The sequence below is a fragment of the Pecten maximus genome, chromosome 10 (genome assembly GCF_902652985.1).
Source record: "Pecten maximus chromosome 10, xPecMax1.1, whole genome shotgun sequence".
NCBI lineage: Eukaryota > Metazoa > Mollusca > Bivalvia > Pectinida > Pectinidae > Pecten > Pecten maximus.
In genome coordinates this window covers 4489727-4500371 of record NC_047024.1, presented here as the reverse complement: position 1 = coordinate 4500371, position 10645 = coordinate 4489727, and positions in this window count along the sequence as shown.

Below are 10645 nucleotides of genomic sequence, written 5' to 3'. Positions count from 1 at the left end.
CAGACTACAGAGTGGTTCCCTATCTTTCCCAGACTACAGGGTGGTTCCCTATCTTTCCCAGACTACAGGGTGGTTCCCTATCTGTCCCAGACTACAGGGTGGTTCCCTATCTTTCCCAGACTACAGGGTGGTTCCCTAACTGTCCCAGACTACAGGGTGGTTCCCTAACTGTCCCAGACTACAGGGTGGTTCCCTATCTTTCCCAGACTACAGGGTGGTTCCCTATCTGTCCCAGACTACAGGGTGGTTCCCTATCTTTCCCAGACTACAGGGTGGTTCCCTATCTTTCCCAGACTACAGAGTGGTCCCTATCTGTCCCAGACTACAGGGTGGTTCCCTATCTTTCCCAGACTACAGAGTGGTCCCCTATCTGTCCCAGACTACAGGGTGGTTCCCTATCTTTCCCAGACTACAGGGTGGTCCCCTATCTGTCCCAGACTACAGGGTGGTTCCCTATCTTTCCCAGACTACAGGGTGGTTCCCTATCTGTCCCAGACTACAGGGTGGTTCCCTATCTGTCCCAGACTACAGGGTGGTTCCCTATCTGTCCCAGACTACAGAGTGGTTCCCTAACTGTCCCAGACTACAGGGTGGTTCCCTATCTTTCCCAGACTACAGGGTGGTTCCCTATCTTTCCCAGACTACAGGGTGGTTCCCTATCTGTCCCAGACTACAGGGTGGTTCCCTATCTTTCCCAGACTACAGGGTGGTTCCCTAACTGTCCCAGACTACAGGGTGGTTCCCTAACTGTCCCAGACTACAGGGTGGTTCCCTATCTTTCCCAGACTACAGGGTGGTTCCCTAACTGTCCCAGACTACAGGGTGGTTCCCTATCTTTCCCAGACTACAGGATGGTTCCCTATCTTCCCCAGACTACAGGGTGGTTCCCTATCTGTCCCAGACTACAGGGTGGTTCCCTATGTTTCCCAGACTACAGAGTGGTTCCCTATCTTTCCCAGACTACAGGGTGGTTCCCTATCTTTCCCAGACTACAGGGTGGTTCCCTAACTGTCCCAGACTACAGGGTGGTTCCCTATCTTTCCCAGACTACAGAGTGGTTCCCTATCTTTCCCAGACTACAGGGTGGTTCCCTAACTGTCCCAGACTACAGGGTGGTTCCCTATCTTTCCCAGACTACAGGGTGGTTCCCTATCTTTCCCAGACTACAGGGTGGTTCCCTAACTGTCCCAGACTACAGGGTGGTTCCCTATCTTTCCCAGACTACAGAGTGGTGTCCTATCTTTCCCAGACTACAGAGTGGTTCCCTATCTGTCCCAGACTACAGGGTGGTTCCCTATCTTTCCCAGACTACAGGGTGGTTCCCTATCTGTCCCAGACTACAGAGTGGTTCCCTATCTTTCCCAGACTACAGGGTGGTTCCCTATCTGTCCCAGACTACAGGGTGGTCCCCTATCTTTCCCAGACTACAGGGTGGTTCCCTATCTGTCCCAGACTACAGAGTGGTTCCCTATCTGTCCCAGACTACAGAGTGGTTCCCTATCTGTCCCAGACTACAGGGTGGTTCCCTATCTTTCCCAGACTACAGGGTGGTTCCCTATCTGTCCCAGACTACAGGGTGGTTCCCTATCTGTCCCAGACTACAGGGTGGTTCCCTATCTTTCCCAGACTACAGGGTGGTTCCTTATCGTTCCCAGACTACAGGGTGGTTCCCTATCTGTCCCAGACTACAGGGTGGTCCCCTATCTTTCCCAGACTACAGGGTGGTTCCCTATCTGTCCCAGACTACAGGGTGGTTCCCTATCTTTCCCAGACTACAGGGTGGTTCCCTATCTGTCCCAGACTACAGGGTGGTTCCCTATCTTTCCCAGACTACAGGATGGTTCCCTATCTTCCCCAGACTACAGGGTGGTTCCCTATCTGTCCCAGACTACAGAGTGGTTCCCTATCTGTCCCAGACTACAGAGTGGTCCCCTATCTGTCCCAGACTACAGGGTGGTTCCCTATCTTTCCCAGACTACAGGATGGTTCCCTATCTTCCCCAGACTACAGGGTGGTTCCCTATCTGTCCCAGACTACAGAGTGGTTCCCTATCTTCCCCAGACTACAGGGTGGTTCCCTATCTGTCCCAGACTACAGGGTGGTTCCCTATCTTTCCCAGACTACAGGATGGTTCCCTATCTTCCCCAGACTACAGGGTGGTTCCCTATCTGTCCCAGACTACAGGATGGTTCCCTATCTTCCCCAGACTACAGGGTGGTCCCCTATCTGTCCCAGACTACAGAATGGTTCCCTATCTTTCCCAGACTACAGGGTGGTTCCCTATCTTTCCCAGACTACAGAGTGGTCCCCTATCTGTCCCAGACTACAGGGTGGTTCCCTATCTGTCCCAGACTACAGGGTGGTTCCCTATCTTTCCCAGACTACAGGGTGGTTCCTTATCGTTCCCAGACTACAGGGTGGTTCCCTAACTGTCCCAGACTACAGGGTGGTTCCCTATCTGTCCCAGACTACAGGGTGGTTCCTTATCGTTCCCAGACTACAGGGTGGTTCCCTAACTGTCCCAGACTACAGGGTGGTTCCCTATCTGTCCCAGACTACAGGGTGGTTCCCTATCTGTCCCAGACTACAGGGTGGTTCCCTATCTTTCCCAGACTACAGGGTGGTTCCTTATCGTTCCCAGACTACAGGGTGGTTCCCTAACTGTCCCAGACTACAGGGTGGTTCCCTATCTGTCCCAGACTACAGGGTGGTTCCCTATCTGTCCCAGACTACAGGGTGGTTCCCTATCTGTCCCAGACTACAGGGTGGTTCCCTTTCTTTCCCAGACTACAGGGTGGTTCCCTATCTTTCAAATACACAATTATATATACAATTACATTCTATAACATCTTTTTATTCGTCGTAGTAAGCCGGGTAATTTCTAATCACATTTCTTTTTCCTTTCTGTATATCTCCATGTAGTCCTCTATACTATACACACGGATCATCATGTAGGCGTACAAGATATGTAGGCCCTAACCCGGGTGATCAGTGTAGCGTGTATATAACCAATACATTATGTATCATGTTGATACAATCACAGGGTACAGATCGAATTTCGTACATAATGAGAATGATTATAATCAAAAGTTACTTAAATAGTTGGCGATTTTTTGCCGTTGAGATAATGTATTTTAGACTGAAGGATGTTTTCCCGTGAGAAAGAAACATGGTCGTTTCCTGCTTATCATGACCAGCGATAACATGGGCTAAAAATACAGGTGACCCCAGTGGCTATGGTCCATTGGCGCTGTGCGTTCTGCTATATGAAATAAAGTTAAATTGACATATTAAATAAGAATTTTACACTACCAATCTATGTATCTACATTTTACTTTGATACGGAGTAAATCGGTTATAGTCATTCTAGATAATGCTAATTTTATCAACTACGTTTTCTCTCTCATTTTTTTCGATACCATGCAGCCTTGCCTTGGTGTCCATTCAGGAGCTGTCCAGATGATTTTATGGAACGCATTGGAGGACCACTTTTTAAGAATAGGATTTTAGTTGTCTTTTGGCACATAAATTAAAATAAGACATTGTAAAAGTTGGTCTTCCGATGCGCTCTACGTCAAAACATGATATGAATGCAAGGGAAACCCCATTGAAAGTTAAAAACAGCGCGATGATGCAACTTTACGGTCATTTAATGAAATGTCCCTTGTAATTAACATTTTTTTTCGCAAATAAGAATACATGTATTGATAAGTTATTGGTTTAAGGGTTTGTATGCAAAACGGTAACTGTTAGGTCGTAATAGGCCAATCAATATGCACCTCTTTACTTACAAACTGTTCAGAATCTGGTCAATATCTATTTTTTTTTGTAACTTACCTTTTTTATTCAATACAGATACGTGTACATGATAAACAGAGCACTTTGTAACATCTTCACACAACATCTACTTACTTACACACATCTATATAACACCACTCGTACATCTGCTCATACATTGGTACAACATACGCACACACACCAATAAGACATTCTGTATAATGGTTATTACATACACTCAAATTATGTAGTGATTATTACCGGTATATATAGTATAATAATAACCCAGGCACGCAAGGAGATCATTTCACACAAGCACCAATAAATATATATTATGATTAGACACCTTACAATAGACCATACATATTCTCACATACCAATATAGAACATACATATTCTCACATACCAATAGAACATACGTATTCTCACATACCAATAGAACATACGTATTCTCACATACCAATAGAACATACATATTCTCGCTTACCAATATAGAACATACATATTCTCACATACCAATATAGAACATACATATTCTCACATACCAATATATAACATACATATTCTCACATACCAATAGAACATACATATTCTCGCTTACCAATATAGAACATACATATTCTCACATACCAATATAGGACATACATATTCTCACATACCAATATAGAACATACATATTCTCGCTTACCAATATAGAACATACATATTCTATACCAATATATAACATACATATTCTCACATACCAATATAGAACATACATATTCTCACATACCAATATAGAACATACATATTCTCACATACCAATATATAACATACATTTTCTCACATACCAATAGAACATACATATTCTCGCTTACCAATATAGAACATACATATTCTCACATACCAATATAACATACACTTTTCTGCATCCAAGAGAACATACATACTCTCACATACCAATAGAACATACATATTCTCGCTTACCAATAGAACATACATATTTCTTGTATACCAATAGAAACATACATATTCTCACATACCAATATGAGCATACATATTCTCACATACCAATATAGAACATCATATTTCTCACATACCAATATAGAACATACATTTCTCACATACCAATATTAGAACATACATTTCTCACATACCAATAGAACATACATATTCTCGCTTACCAATATATAACATACATATTCTCACATACCAATATGGGATATATATATTCTCACATACCAATATAGAACATACATATTCTCACATACCAATATAGGACATACATATTCTCACATACCAATATAGAACATACATATTCTTGTATATACCAATATAGAACATACATATTCTCACATACCAATATAGAACATACATATTCTCACATACCAATATATAACATACATATTCTCCCATACCCATAGAACATACATATTCTCACATACCAATAGAACATACATATTCTCACATACCAATAGAACATACATATTCTCACATACCAATAGAACATACATATTCTCACATACCAATATAGAACATACATATTCTCACATACCAATATAGAACATACATATTCTCACATACCAATAGAACATACATATTCTCACATACCAATAGAACATACATATTCTCACATACCAATATAGAACATACATATTCTCACATACCAATATAGAACATACATATTCTCACATACCAATATAGAACATACATATTCTCACATACCAATATAACATACATATTCTCGCATACCAATATAACATACATATTCTCACATACCAATAGAACATACATATTCTCACATACCAATATAACATACATATCATCTCATACCAATAGAACATACATATTCTCACATACCAATATAGAACATACATATTCTCACATACCAATATAGAACATACATATTCTCACATACCAATATAGAACATACATATTCTCACATACCAATAGAACATACATATTCTCACATACCAATAGAACATACATATTCTCACATACCAATATAGAACATACATATTCTCACATACCAATATAGAACATACATATTCTCACATACCAATATAGAACATACATATTCTCACATACCAATATAGAACATACATATTCTCACATACCAATATAACATACACGTTCTTGCATACCAATAGAACATACATACTCTCACATACCAATAGAACATACATATTCTCGCTTACCAATAGAACATACATATTCTTGTATACCAATAGAACATACATATTCTCACATACCAATATAGAGCATACATATTCTCACATACCAATATAGAACATACATATTCTCACATACCAATATAGAACATACATATTCTCACATACCAATATAGAACATACATTTTCTCACATACCAATAGAACATACATATTCTCGCTTACCAATATAGAACATACATATTCTCACATACCAATATGGGATATACATATTCTCACATACCAATATAGAACATACATATTCTCACATACCAATATAGGACATACATATTCTCACATACCAATATAGAACATACATATTCTTGTATATACCAATATAGAACATACATATTCTCACATACCAATAGAACATACATATTCTCACATACCAATATATAACATACATATTCTCCCATACCCATAGAACATACATATTCTCACATACCAATAGAACATACATATTCTCACATACCAATAGAACATACATATTCTCACATACCAATAGAACATACATATTCTCACATACCAATATAGAACATACATATTCTCACATACCAATATAGAACATACATATTCTCACATACCAATAGAACATACATATTCTCACATACCAATAGAACATACATATTCTCACATACCAATATACAACATACATTTCTCACATACCAATATAGAACATACATATTCTCACATACCAATAGAACATACATATTCTCACATACCAATATAACATACATATTCTCGCATACCAATATAACATACATATTCTCACATACCAATAGAACATACATATTCTCACATACCAATATATAACATACATATACTCGCATACCAATATAACATACATATTCTCACATACCAATATAGAACATACATATTCTCACATACCAATATAGAACATACATATTCTCACATACCAATATATAACATACATATTCTCACATACCAACATAACATACATATTCTCTCATACCAATATAGAACATACATATTCTCACATACCAATATAGAACATACATATTCTCACATACCAATATAGAACATACATATTCTCACATACCAATATAGAACATACATATTCTCACATACCAATATAGAACATACATATTCTCACATACCAATATAGAACATACATATTCTCACATACCAATATAACATACATATTCTCTCATACCAATATAGAACATACATATTCTCACATACCAATATAGAACATACATATTCTCACATACCAATATAGAACATACATATTCTCACATACCAATATAGAACATACATATTCTCGCATACCAATAGAACATACATATTCTCACATACCAATAGAACATACATATTCTCGCTTACCAATATAGAACATACATATTCTCACATACCAATATAGAACATACATATTCTTGTATACCAATATAGAACATACATATTCTCGCATACCAATAGGACATACATATTCTCACATACCAATATAACATACATATTCTTACGTACCAATAGAACATACATATTCTCACATACCAATATAGAACATACATATTCTCACATACCAATATAGAGCATACATATTCTCACATACCAATATAGAAAATACATATTCTCACATACCAATATAGAACATACATATTCTCACATACCAATATAACATACACGTTCTTGCATACCAATAGAACATACATACTCTCACATACCAATAGAACATACATATTCTCGCTTACCAATAGAACATACATATTCTTGTATACCAATAGAACATACATATTCTCACATACCAATATAGAGCATACATATTCTCACATACCAATATAGAACATACATATTCTCACATACCAATATAGAACATACATATTCTCACATACCAATATAGAACATACATTTTCTCACATACCAATAGAACATACATATTCTCGCTTACCAATATAGAACATACATATTCTCACATACCAATATGGGATATACATATTCTCACATACCAATATAGAACATACATATTCTCACATACCAATATAGGACATACATATTCTCACATACCAATATAGAACATACATATTCTTGTATATACCAATATAGAACATACATATTCTCACATACCAATAGAACATACATATTCTCACATACCAATATATAACATACATATTCTCCCATACCCATAGAACATACATATTCTCACATACCAATAGAACATACATATTCTCACATACCAATAGAACATACATATTCTCACATACCAATAGAACATACATATTCTCACATACCAATATAGAACATACATATTCTCACATACCAATATAGAACATACATATTCTCACATACCAATAGAACATACATATTCTCACATACCAATAGAACATACATATTCTCACATACCAATATACAACATACATTTTCTCACATACCAATATAGAACATACATATTCTCACATACCAATAGAACATACATATTCTCACATACCAATATAACATACATATTCTCGCATACCAATATAACATACATATTCTCACATACCAATAGAACATACATATTCTCACATACCAATATATAACATACATATACTCGCATACCAATATAACATACATATTCTCACATACCAATATAGAACATACATATTCTCACATACCAATATAGAACATACATATTCTCACATACCAATATATAACATACATATTCTCACATACCAACATAACATACATATTCTCTCATACCAATATAGAACATACATATTCTCACATACCAATATAGAACATACATATTCTCACATACCAATATAGAACATACATATTCTCACATACCAATATAGAACATACATATTCTCACATACCAATATAGAACATACATATTCTCACATACCAATATAGAACATACATATTCTCACATACCAATATAACATACATATTCTCTCATACCAATATAGAACATACATATTCTCACATACCAATATAGAACATACATATTCTCACATACCAATATAGAACATACATATTCTCACATACCAATATAGAACATACATATTCTCGCATACCAATAGAACATACATATTCTCACATACCAATAGAACATACATATTCTCGCTTACCAATATAGAACATACATATTCTCACATACCAATATAGAACATACATATTCTTGTATACCAATATAGAACATACATATTCTCGCATACCAATAGGACATACATATTCTCACATACCAATATAACATACATATTCTTACGTACCAATAGAACATACATATTCTTGTATACCAATATAGAACATACATATTCTTTCATACCAATATAACATACATATTCTCATATACCAATAGAACAAACATATTCTTGTATACCAATATAGAACATACATATTCTCTCATATCAATATAACATACATATTCTCACATACCAATAGAACATAGATATTCTCACATACCAATATAACAGATATTTTCACATACCAATTTAGAACATACATATTCTCACATACCAATATAGAACATACATATTCTCACATACCAATATAGAACATACATATTCTCGCTTACCAATAGAACATACATATTCTCACATACCAATATAGTACATACATATTCTCACATACCAATATAGAACATACATATTCTCACATACCAATATATAACATACATATTCTCACATACCAATATATAACATACATATTCTCACATACCAATATATAACAAACATATTCTATACCAATATAGAACATACATATTCTCACATACCAATATAGAACATACATATTCTCACATACCAATATAGAACATACATATTCTCACATACCAATAGAACATACATATTCTCACATACCAATATAGAACATACATATTCTCACATACCAATATAGAACATACATATTCTTGTATACCAATAGAACATACATATTCTCACATACCAATATAACATACATATTCTCACATACCAATAGAACATACATATTCTTGTATACCAATAGAACATATGTATTCTAACATACCAATATAGAACATACATATTCTTGTATACCAATAGAACATACATATTCTTGTATACCAATATAGAACATACATATTCTCACATATCAATATAGAACATACATATTCTATACCGATATAGAACATACATATTCTCACATACCAATAGGACATACATATTCTCACATATCAATAGAACATACATATTCTTGTATACCAATAGAATATACATATTCTTGTATCCCAATATAGAACATACATATTCTCACATACCAATAGAACATACATATTCTCAGATACCAATATAACATACATATTCTCTCATACCAATATAACATACATACTCTTACGTACCAATAGAACATACATATTCTCAGATACCAATATAACATACATACTCTCACATACCAATAGAACATACATATTCTTGCATACCAATAGAACATACATATTCTTGTATACCAATATAACATACATATTCTTACGTACCAATAGAACATACATATTCTCACATACCAAAATAGAACATACATATTCTCACATACCAATATAACATACATATTCTTACGTACCAATAGAACATACATATTCTCACATACCAATATAGAACATACATATTCTCGCTTACCAATAGAACATACATATTCTTGTATACCAATAGAACATACATATTCTCACATACCAATATAGAGCATACATATTCTCACATACCAATATAGAACATACATATTCTTGTATACCAA